The sequence below is a fragment of the Humulus lupulus genome, chromosome 8 (genome assembly GCF_963169125.1).
Source record: "Humulus lupulus chromosome 8, drHumLupu1.1, whole genome shotgun sequence".
Lineage (NCBI taxonomy): Eukaryota > Viridiplantae > Streptophyta > Magnoliopsida > Rosales > Cannabaceae > Humulus > Humulus lupulus.
In genome coordinates, this window is record NC_084800.1 from 54229855 (window position 1) to 54242978 (window position 13124).

The following is a 13124-nucleotide window of genomic DNA, read 5'->3' on the forward strand; positions in this document are numbered from 1 at the left end:
GCTTAAAGTAAATCCCATATATGAGAACTTTCCTATATTTATATATATTATTATTTATGCTAATAAAGTTTAGAAATTGGTTTATTTTATGTGTGTTTATTTTGTGTGTGCTTATTTTGAGTGGGTTAAATTGTGTATAAAAGTGTTATTAATTTCATTCTTAATTATAATTAAATTTTTATATAATTTTTTAACTTTTTAATTAATATTTATACTTATAAGAAAACGAAGATTAACACTGAAATTAATTGAAGAAACATCTAACAAAATACAATAAAATATTATTACAAACTTAAAACATTATAATAAAACATACATTAAAAGTTAAAATTAAACTCATGTAATATGATATTTTAATTTATCAAGTTTTAATAATCTATAGTATTATTGTTATGTAATTAATTAATACTTTTATTTTTATTAAAATAATTAATTAGATATAATAATTATGATAATTTTAGTAAAATAATATAATAATAAAATTAATATTATATTTTATTAAGAAATTAATATAACAATAAAGAATATATTTTGTTTGGTTTGACTTTTGTTATTATATGGTTGGAGTGTTGGAGATGGTGTCAAGAGGTAAAGGTGTGGTTCTACACCTTATCATCATGGTGAGGGAGTTTCGGATGACACATCGTCGTCCTGCCATGATTTGATTGGAAATGGAGATTACATTCGACATTATTTTAAGTGGGCAACGAGAGCCTATTCCTAGGACAACAGTACTACACATGTAGGTCCATAACTAGTAAATTTAGGGCCGAGATGTCTACTTCAAATATTATCAGTGCGTTGAGGATACATAACCAGTGTGTTGCGGTGGTGCATTGTCCTTATGGATGATCGATGTCCACTATTAATAATAAAAAGTATATATTTCCCTAAAAAAAAAAATTAACTAGTATATAATGCATATATATACTTTTTTAATATTTCTAGCCAAAATTCTTGTTGATCTAATTGTAATCTCTTCTCATTCTCATAATCCCAGCTCGCTCATGACTTTTCCAGTTGCTGTCCTCCATGCAACACTTAACCAACACGTGTGAGCTCATAGCATCAGACATCTCTCAGCATCTAAATCTCCATATTTGCCAACACTAGAAGAAGCTATCTTTTAGTATGAGATAAGACTACCCAACTACCAAGCGGTGTCGTTTCATCTCTACATTTACTATAAATACATACACATGCATGCTAGAGAAAGAGAAGCAAGGCTTGTCAACCTTAATTTATTTCTCAAAAAATTTAAGGGTTGATAGCTTTTTTACCCCTCGAATTATGTACTCTTACTTAATTATGCCCCGTGAACTTTTGTGTTGCAAAAATACTCCCTGAAATATATTAGACTCTTCAAACTATTCCTTCTGTCAGCTGGCGTTAAAAAATTGAACGAAAATATGAGTTGGCTTTTATTTATTTATGGTAGTTGAAGTATAAACTTTATTCAATTCTATTTTTTTTCAATAATAACTTCATTCAAAATAATTAAAAAGTCGTACAACTTAAAAACTAAACATCCCTAAGAAAAGAGGGGATGTCATCTAGTCAAACAAGTTGTCTATCCATTCGAAAAGCATGCACAGCTAATCTATGAGCAACCATATTGGTCGATCGACAAACATCAATTAGGGACACTCCTGGAAATCTAGACAACAAACTTGTTATATCATCTAACAAAGACCAAGGTCATTGAAAAATGTTTTTCTCTTAGCATAGGCAGACACAACTGCAAGATAATTAGTTTCGATTACGTGTACTGATAGACCTAATGAAAAAATCCAATTCAAAGCCACTATGAACGCCACACATTATGTATGTATAACTGTAAAGTCTCCTACAAAATAAGGAAAATAAGAAAACAATAAAATATTAGTAAGGAGAAGGATATAAAAAATCGAAACATAAAGATAAGAGAAATATAAAGGGACAATATAAAGAAAATAATATATAATACTCCTAAAAATGAGCATAAGTTGTAAAACCGAAAGGGCGTATGCCCCTATCCGTAGTAAATACAGAGAACAAACCATCAAATAACATAATAACATAATAGCATGAAATAACAAATAACTAAAAATTGATATAATCTCTCTCATAGTGTTAATATCGTACTTGATATACTTTCACACCATCAAACTCTTCCTCCTTCATACTTCACTTATTCTCTTTTTTTCAGTTTCCTTGATCACTCCTATCCCCACTGATTGAGAACGAAATTAGTTTAATTATAGGCTAAATATTAATATTCTTGATTCAATCGGTATCATGACTCATGATACTTATTATTAGCATTTAAAAGCCTTCAGAAAACAAACTATTATATATATTATGTATAGCCTATAATGATCCAAAGTTTTTTTGAAAGATGCTATATGTAATATATATCTTGTCTTCCATTGTGTTGAAAGCTACAAATATGTAAATATACAGATTTTAGTGAAAACAAAGCAGAACCCCATGAAGGAAAACACTCCAAAACTACGAAAACATACATAATTTAAATAATTTATATAAAACATAAATAGTTTTGGAGAAAAACTAGCAGAAAGTTTATTCTAAGGAATACTTACAGCTTGATCTTATTATTGTCACGCCTGCAGGAGTACTTTCTATAAGGAATAGTTCAAATCCAATAACAAAAACAGAAAGAAACAGTTTATACTTATAATTACTCGGAAAATAATGTAAATTTTAAAGAACCATGTTCATGTTCATGTGGACAACCCAATAAGCAAAGGTAATCCATTTCTCATAATCAAATACCCCTCTGAAACTCTATCAAGAACAAAGTTTTACATATAAACCAAACAAAATTGTGATAAAAAACTGAACCTTCGAATGAGATCGATACATACGAAGAAACTAGTAAAATAACAAAGTTTAAATGTATAGGAACTATAATGCTAACCGCAAACAATTCAAAGAAGAAGAAACCCAACATTTATTTACTTACATAAACACATAACTCAGAAAAATATACCAGAAGATTAATTAGTAGCCAAATAACGTAAATTAAAAAAATACCAAACATTCAACCTTTAAAAAATATAGCAATAACAGATATACACATTTGCAAAGGTAGTTGAAGAATCATGTCATATTCAAATACAGAAACGAAACACATGATCAGTGTACTAATGGGGAACCAAACTAATCAATTCACATCCAAAGTTTAAATCAATTACATAAAAGAATAATTCGAGAAAAATATAAAAAAATTTCATTAATAAAAGAGAGAATAGATAGACATATCTCGTTTAGTCGTATCTCCACAACCCTGGGCGGTTATCTCCAAAGGATGATAGCGGTTATTCACTCAAGAACCCATTGAATGTAAGAAAAATCGGATCCATTGTTGAATTAGAAATTTTTTGGGGTCGGTTCAATGTTTTTGTAGTTCCTAAAACTTTGATTCTTAATTAATCATGATTCTTATTCAATACCTCTTTAACTCCATTTTGAAGTAGTTTTTTTTTTCTTTCACAATCTTCCCAAAAGTCCTACTTTTCTTACCTTTTCCCCATTTATCTATACCTAACTTCACATCCAACAACTCCAAAAATTCGACTCAGCAATCTAAAATTAATGCCATCTTCTAGCAACTCTTCTATTATAAATGAAAGTAAAACCATAAGAAGATTTGAAGAGGAAGTTAAATGGAAGAAACCTATTCGCTCTTGTGGGTGGGAGTCTGCAAAACCCAGGAAGAAGGTCTTATGGGTATTCCCAACACAAGGTATTATATTTAAACTTTTTTTTAATGTTTATTTATGGTTTGCATGTCTGGCTAATTTTATATTTGGTTGGAAAAAAAAATAACTTCAATTTTATTTTATTTTTCAGAAAAATATGGAAAATGGGTGTAGATAATTGAGGTGGATTGACCCTCTCATTGGAATAAGATCAAAGCAAGAGTTGGGTGCATCACTGCATTGTTAGGAAGATTAGAGCAAGATGAGCAAAATATTAGAGCATTACAATCCGTATTGGACAAAAGAGATGCATAACCTGCAAGAAATTTTGTCATTTTGAGAAATGTTAAAATTTGGGTCTTTTTATATTTATGTTTCTATTTGAATATTTTAGTGCATATGGAGTATTGTATTTTGCTTTGTCTAACAATTTGGTTTTATTTTGTAAACTTGAAATCTAATGGACTAATTTTGAGATCATGGTAGCTGTATTCATATTCCCTGTTGCTTTGTCTGGCACGTCATTAGTCATATTCCTGTTAAAATATTTAGTCCCAAAGATTCTTTGTTAGCATCTATGTTGTTATAGTTTATTTTCTTGTTCCAAATTTGCACTGATAATGTGTTAATTGGAGAAAATGTGAGAAATGCATAAAAAAACATGTAGTTAAGTTGTTAAACTAGGCAAAAATCAGCAAGAAAGCAGCAATAGCAGTAATTTTACTTCTCTTCGAGTATATTTTGGAATGAAGATCAATATGCTTTGAAGAAGGTAAAGAAAACAATAAGTTTCCTATTCCTTTTTATGTATAAAATATTTAGGATTTTTTTTCTTAAATAAAAAATAATTGAATTATATTTATCAAAGAAAATTAAAAATAAATGTCTTTTATTAATTAATTAGTACATCCTGCCATGTTTAATTTTGATCCACATTTAATAGAAGGACTAGTTTTAAGAGTCTAATATATTTCAGGGGTATTTTTGCAACACTTAAAAGTTTAGGGGGCATAAATCGGAGGGGTCCATAGTTTAGGGGTAAAAAAGCTATTAACCCAAAATTTAATTACTCTAAGCCTAAAAATGAAGAGAAAAAAAGCTTTGGGGCCTACACTAAAATCTTTCGGGAAATTTTTAAAAATATGGCTTTTATAGTTTCAATGTGTAAAAATATGAGAATTGTTCTTTTCTTAATTTGTATAGGAAAATTTATTAAAAAAAAAGTTAAAATATGAAAAACACAATTAGTAGCTAACTAAAATATGGAAATGATACATTTTTTTATCTTAATAGTGTTTTCTTTGATTTTGAAGGTAATTTTATTTTATTTTTTAATTTTTAATTTATTCCTTTATTTTTTTATTATTTTTTCATTCTTTTTTTCCTTACTTATTTTTTCTTCCATTTTTTCTACCAATTTTTTCCACAATCCTTTTTTTCTTTTCATTTTTCTATTTTTTTTCTTCTTTTTATTTTTATTCATTTATCTATTTTTTTCTTTCATTTGTATTGTTTTTTTTTTCTTCATTTTTGTATTTGTTATTTTCTCCTTCTATTTTTTTTCACACTTATGAGCTTTTTTTCTTCTTCCATTATTTCTTTTTTTTTTTCTTTTTTTCATTCATTTTTTCTTTCTTTTCAATTTTCCTTTATTTTTCTTCTTCTTCTTTTTACTTTTATTTATTCATCTATTTTGTTTCATTCATCATTTTTTTTGTTTTTTTTTTCATTTTTGTACTTATTCTTTTCTCATTCCATTTTCTTTATTTTTTCACACATATATTTTAACATTACATGATTATTTTACTATTTTTTTATTTATTATCTTTTATTATTGTAATTTTTTTATAGTTTTTTCTACTATATGTAAGAAAGATTCAAATCATTTTCTTCAGCATTTTCTTTTTACTGTAATACTTATAGGAACACCAAAATTTGGAAAAAAAATTAATAAAAATATGAAAACGTGAATGAGTAATTAGTTACCTTCACGTTCTTTGTGTGTATATTTATGAGGGTAACTGGTTACCTCTACGTTCTGGTGTGTGTATATTATGGTTTCTTTACGGTAACTGGTTACCTATGTTACTAAAATCATAGTTACTTCTTCTTCCTTTTTTAATGAAGTGTTCTTTCATTTTTTCCTTCAAATTTGATATTTCTTTTCATATTTAATATGAGTAACTCTTCACCCCTCTTAGGTAACTGGTTACCCCTCTTATGGCAGCAAGTTAGGTGCATGTTATTTAACCTAGCTCTAGGATTTTTTTTACATAACTGTCAAAGATCAATCAAGTAACTGGTTACCTTACCCAGGATTTGAAAAAAAAACGTACAATCTAAAAAAAACATGTTTATAATAAATAAAAAATAATTTAAAAAACAATTCATATTAAAAAAAAATTGCAAAACAACCAAAGAAAAATTTAATATCAAAATTATTAATATAAAAACAATATAAAAAAAACAAATAAGCTAAAAAAATAATAATCAAATTACAAACATACCCTTCCAAATTAATAAAACTTGATTAAGAGTAAAACTATGGCATACACCAACTTTTATACAAAAATATGGGAAAATAAACTCATAAAAGTGAAAATTCTTAAAGAAAAGCCATATATTAACTTTTTTTGAAAAAAACCATATTTTTTCACACTATTAAAAATCTCATATAAAATGTAATTTCCTCAAATCTTTCTCTCCAAATTGGAAAAAAAAAAGAAGGAAACGTATAAGACCAAAATACTTTTGACAAATTGACAAAAAAAAAATTAGTAGTATTTTTTTAATATATTATTGTTAAAATAAATATTTTTAAATTATATTTTTGATCTCAAATGTCAAATATCTCAACACATAAGTACTACTTTAGTTCATTTAAATTTGTTCTTATGTTTATTAAATTCTTATCATTTTAGCTATAAAAAATAATTTTATAAAATCACATTATCAACAATCATAGATAATATTCCATATATAATAAAACACCACCCTTATCAATAGGTATTTATAATTATATGTATTGTCAAATATTTATCTTATCTTCATGGTAAGTTTGAAAAATTATTTTTATTTATGCTATATGTGATAAAAATATATTTTTTAAATAATGAGTAATACATAAAAATTAAAATAAATATTAATATAAGGTATAAATACAAAAAATATTTATTTCCTCTCAATTTTAACTCAAATATCAAACAAAGGAAATAAAACACATTTATTTTCCATCCTTATACCAAACAAGAAGAAAAAATATATATTTTCTTTCCTTCATTTTTTCTATTCTCCCTATTTTTCTCTCCTTCCCATTTATTTTCTTTCCTTCATTTTTTCTGTTCTCCCATTTTTTTTCTCTCCTTCCCATTTTTTTCATTCTTACCAAACATAGCATAACACTATGTTTGATAGAGAGTAAATAAATTAGGATGGAAGGAAAAAATAAAATGAAAAAGAAAGCTTGTTTCCACTGTAGTTGTTTGGTATGGCCAGAGGAAGAAAAGAAAATTAAATTATTTTATAACTACTTTTATACCCCTTTATTATTATTATTATTATTTAAATGAACAAAGATATATTAATAATTTAATTTTCTCATTAGTTTAAAATAGTTTTCCATTCATTTCTCTCTCCAATCTAGACTAGAATTTATTCCACCGAATTTTTTCCACTCACTTTTTCTTTCTACTCTTTTTTTTCATATCATACATACATTTTTTCTCCTCTCCACTTTTCTCTCCAAAGTTTTCTTTCCACCCACTTTTCCTCCTTACCAAACTATAGAGTAAAGTAAAATCATGAGGTCCACAACTTTTATTATCTTAATTAGGTTCTGCTCTTCTTGTTATATTGTCTTGTAATATTATCTAGTTATATTATACTCATATTTTCCTATAAAATAAGTTAAAAAAATGTGGCAAACTATATTGTATATTGTATTTTATTTTACAATAATATTTGTGCTTGTATATATATTAAACCTCTAGCGTAGGAAAAATGAATATATATGTATATTTAATTTTATTATATTGCCTGAGAAGCTGTATGCTTATAATTCAACTTTTTATATGTAGTATATAAATATTATAAATATATATTTTTCATAAAGTATATACAACATATCCCTGCAGAGAAATAGCGTATAACATGTACACGTACACGATAGATAAAATTGGAGTCCTTTTATTTTCTTAATCTATATATGTCGATTTTATAAAATGTTGTTTTTATAGATATATGGGTATTATAGATATATGGGTGACTTGCTATGGTGCATATTATTTGTGACTTTTTGTGTTTCTCGGCTCGTAAATAATTTTCGGCGCAATTTTTTTTATGACTGTATTTATTGTAATTATTTAGAGCATCCTGCAAATTTTTAGGAAATTCTGAATAATTTACAATGCCAAAAACTAGATTCAAATAGGTTGTTGCAGGCGTGATTGGTTTTTTTTTTATATGCGTGTAAAACAATCTGTTTGAGCCTAATTTTCGGCATTGTAAATTATTCAGAATTTTCTGAAAATTTGCAGATGCTCTAAATAACTACAATAAACACAATCACAAAAATAAAAATCGCGTCGAAAACTGTTCATGAGCCGAGAAATACAACAAATCACAAAAGTAATACACCATAAAATTACCCTATTATTATATACCATGCCCGTTAATTTATTGCACTCCACTTTTTTTTTTTCCTTCTATATATACGTGAACATTTAAATCATCCATATATGTTCTTAGAGCACTCACATTGGCTCCTTTAAAATAGCTATATTTTAAAATTATAGCTCAAATGTAATAAAATGTTTCTCCATCAAATGAGCTACACTAATTTTTTTTTAGCTTAATACACTATTCATTAGTTACATGTAGAAACAACTATTCACTCCTTTATAAATATTTTATTATTTTTTTCTAACTTTTCTATATATATGTTTGATATTAGGAATAATATTGTATGATTTTAGTAATTATTTTAAAACTTATATACATATTATTATTTTATATTTTGTTATAATTATTATATTGAGAATTATTTTTAAATTTTGTATTAATTTGTATTCTATTTATTTTGGAATAATCTAAAATAAAGTATAATTATATTTTGATATTATATAAGGATAAATATCATAAATATTAAAAGATATAAAAATATTATTGATAATGAAAGAAAAAAATTTAAATGAATAAAAAAATATATTTAAATGATATAAAGAAAAAAATAAAGAAGTTGATGTATGGTGTAATGTAAAAGTTAGAGGTAAAATAGATAAAGTAGTATTTTGATGAAGTATTTTAAAAGATAGAGAAGAACATATAATGAGAGTGCTCTTATCAAGAAATAATATGAAGTTCTTAATTGGTTTACTTATTATAATCATGATCAACATGAAATATGCGGTGGAAACGAATCAAGGAGATGCATTTTGCGAAAATAAATTTTGCTACCATGGTACGTAAATGTTGGTTTTGTTGCCATGGATCTGAAGCTATCCCACTATATAGGTACAATCGGCACCTAATTATATCCTTACTATACGAGTCTTATCATCAGCCAGAGCGAAGATTCTATTAATCAGATAATTTGATATTTTTAAGTAAAACTCTTTCTTTTAACTATTGTAATTTTTGTATTTTATTATTATTACTATTTTGACTCTTTTGGATTGGGACCTAAGCATGGGCCTAGAAAAGGGGCAAGGTGGTGGAAATGGTGGTCAAGGAGAAGGGAAAGAAAGTGGTGGCAGTTGTAGTGGCGGTGGTGGCCTAGGTGGAGGAAAATGAGGAGGCAAGGGTGGCCAAGGAGGGAAAAGGGGCGGTAATCGTGGCCAAGGAAGAGAAAAAGAAGGAGGGAAATGAGCACGACACGGTGGTTGCCAAGGAAGGGGGCCGGGGAAAGGTGATAGTGGAATTGGACTAAGTGGTCCGAGTGGAGGTAGTTGGATTTGGATGGTCACTAAAATCCTTATAGATCCAAGTATGTAAACTATATACATATATATTGTTAGAAATAATATAGTGGAGAAGAACAAAATATATATTAATATATTTAATTGAATAACAGAAATGAAAAACAATACAATAGAAAGAATAAACCAAAGCCGAGGCATGCGAAACATGCTTTCCTTAAAGCAGATTTGCCCCCTCTACCTGAACGGTGCTAGAGAATTCGTGAGCAACCACTTCCAAGGATACAACAGCTATCAAGCAGGACGAATGCACCACTGCGTCTGCTTAGGCGAACTCGAAACAAACATTCTCTCTATTACCAGAAAATACTACACAAACTGAAGGGAAAAGAAAGACTAAGTGTGTGATACTCTGTATCTGTGTCCTAGAATGAGAGGAGAAGCCTCCTTTTATAGGCTTCATGGAGAGTTGAAAAATGTGTGAATCAAGTGCATTAATGCCCAAATATCCAACAAATCTGGTATCTTAATATCTGAAAATCAATAAGAATTAATTACCCTTATTCTAGTAATATTAGCAGTTACCCAAAGTAATTTTCTGACAATCAATCAGAATTAATCACACTTATTATGGTAATATCAGTTGTTACCCAAAGTGATTTTCTGACAGTCAATCAAAATTAATTACACAATATTCTGATATCTTAATTTTGACTAAAGGATTTGCCAAAATCAATCAGAATAAATCACACAATATTAAGATAATATCATCTTTAATCAAAGTGATTTGCTGAATCATTATCATTTTAAGCATCAATTTCTCATTCACTCAATTTTTTCCAGCAATCCCCCACATGAATGAAATTGATCAACATTAAGAAACAAAGACTTGACAAGACTCAACACAACAAGTTGATAAAGTTCTCTGATTGATACCTGCATAGGATAAGTGGGTGTTAGCCTTTGAACCTTCCTTTGTGAGAATATATTTACTTTACTAACTGATCAGTAGACGCTATGACTTTGAAATGTTTTGTCATTTGTGTAAGCGATGATATATCTCACTCATATATCTTTCCGACATGATTTCGGTTCTCATGGTTATGTTCATTTTGGCCGTGAACATCTGCCTGGTTCTGTGAGAGGTTTTAGAGAATTGAGCCCCCACAATTCTCCTTCGAAGCGGCCCCACTCCTCTCTCACATAGGTGACCTCTTATCTAAGAGAAATCCCGCATTACTCTGCTCGGACTTCCAATGCGTAAGGGTCATTAAAAGCTTCAGCTTAGCCTCTTTTACAATGGGCATCACTGTTTCAGCATTGGAATGGGTAGGGGTAATTCCCCATAGTGATCCTACTCGGTCTCAATAACTAGGTTGTCCCATTAAACCTAGATCTTGGGATCTCCAGTCAACTAGGTTGGATTTCCTTTATATCGACCTTAATTTCCTTTGGGCTTAAGTCCCATTCCTTTTGATGTCTTTTCAACTTGATCTCTGTTTAACCCTTTGGTTAGCGGATCTGCAATGTTATCTTTTGATTTCACATAATCAATTGAGATAACTCCAGTTAAGATCAGTTGTCTAACAGTATTATGTCGTTGATTATCGTTATACAAAATATTTTTTTTGGTAGATTTTACCATTAGTTGGTTGCTTCCGACAATGAGTATATCATCTACATACAAACAAAGAATAATATATCCATCATTTTTATTTTTGATATAAACACATTTGTCACACTCATTGATTTTGAAGCCACTGGTCATCATGACACTGTCAAATTTTTCATGCCATTGTTTTGGAGCTTGCTTAAGTCCATATAAGGACTTTACCAATTTGCACACTTTCCTTTCTTTTCCTGAAGCTACAAAACCCTCGGGTTGTTCCATGTAGATTTCTTCATCAAGATCCCCATTTAGAAAGGCAGTTTTTACATCCATTTGGTGGACTTCAAGATTTTGCAATGTGACAATTGCCAAAATCATCCTAATAGAATTTACTCTCGTCACCGGAGAATACGTGTCAAAGTAGTCATAGCCTTCTTTTTGTTTGTGACCTTTTATTACAAGTCTAGCCTTATACTTATCAATTGTTCCATCTGTTTTCATTTTCCGTTTGAAAATCCACTTGGACCCCAGAGGTTTACATCCGGGAGGGAGGTCAACAAGTTCCCAAGTGTGATTTTGCATGATGGAATCAATTTCGCTTCTGATGGCTTCCTTCCATAAAGGACCCTCGGTAGAGCTCACAACTTCTTTATATGTACGAGGTTCTGCCTCTACCATATAAGTTAGAATATCTGGTCCAAAAGAATTTTCTATCCTTGGAATTTTGGCTTCTTTGAAACTCCACCTTTTGGTCCTAGTTTGGACCATGGCTTGGCCTTAGGCTTCCTCCCCTTGGATCCTTTCTCATGCTCCACCATATTAGCCTTGGCAGCATTGGGATTTGAGGATCGCTTCTCAACACTTTTGCTATCCTCTTCAATGCGAAGTCTACGAATGAGGTCTTCAACACTCATTTCTTTTCGCTTGTGCTTCAAATAATTTTTGAAGTCTAGCCATGCAGGGGGTAGCTTCTCTAATAGCGGCTACTTGGAAGACTCACTCAAGACCATCCCTTCAGCATGTATTCCATGGATAATCAATTGAAGATCTTGCACTTGGCTAATCACATTTTTGGAATCCACCATCTTGAAGTTCAAGAATTGGCCAACCAAGAATTTCTTGGCTCCAGCGTCTTCGGCTTTGTACTTGTGGTCCAAAATCTCCCACAATTCCTTAGATGTTTTCTTCACACTGTACACACTATACAGCGAGCCAGACAAGCCATTCAGAATGTAATTCCTACAAAGGAATTCAACATGCTTCCATGCCTCAATTGCATGTTGAGTTTGCACATCTATTTCGTCATCTTCAACAGTGGGAGGATCCTCTTTCAAGAATCTCACAAGATTCAATGTTGTTAAGTAGAATAGCATTTTCTGCTGCCAAGTCTTAAAATTCACTCCTGTGAATTTTTCTGATTTCTCATTATGGTTCACAAGAACCATTGGAATCGAAACTTGCACAGACTGGTCCCTTGAGGATTGGTTCTTTGTGGTCGAAGCCAGAGTTCGGGGAGATCCACCAGTGCTTTCAGTAGGAATAACATTCATATTTTCAGCTATATCTTAACGGTTACATAATACTTAAAGAAATAAGTACATATACATTTATTTTGTAAAATAATATAAATATGCATATAGAAACTAAATATCCATTAACCATAATATGTATATATAGTATGCATAATATATTTATTTATTTATATACATATATGATCATATATATATATATATGTAACTTATGTGTATAAACAAATATATAGATTGATTAACCAAAATTAATCATATGCATAGATTAATTTTGCATACCTTATAAACAAATAAAACAACATACACATGCATTAAAAAAAAGTTCATTTATATATATATATATGATTTTATGCGTGTATATAAAGTG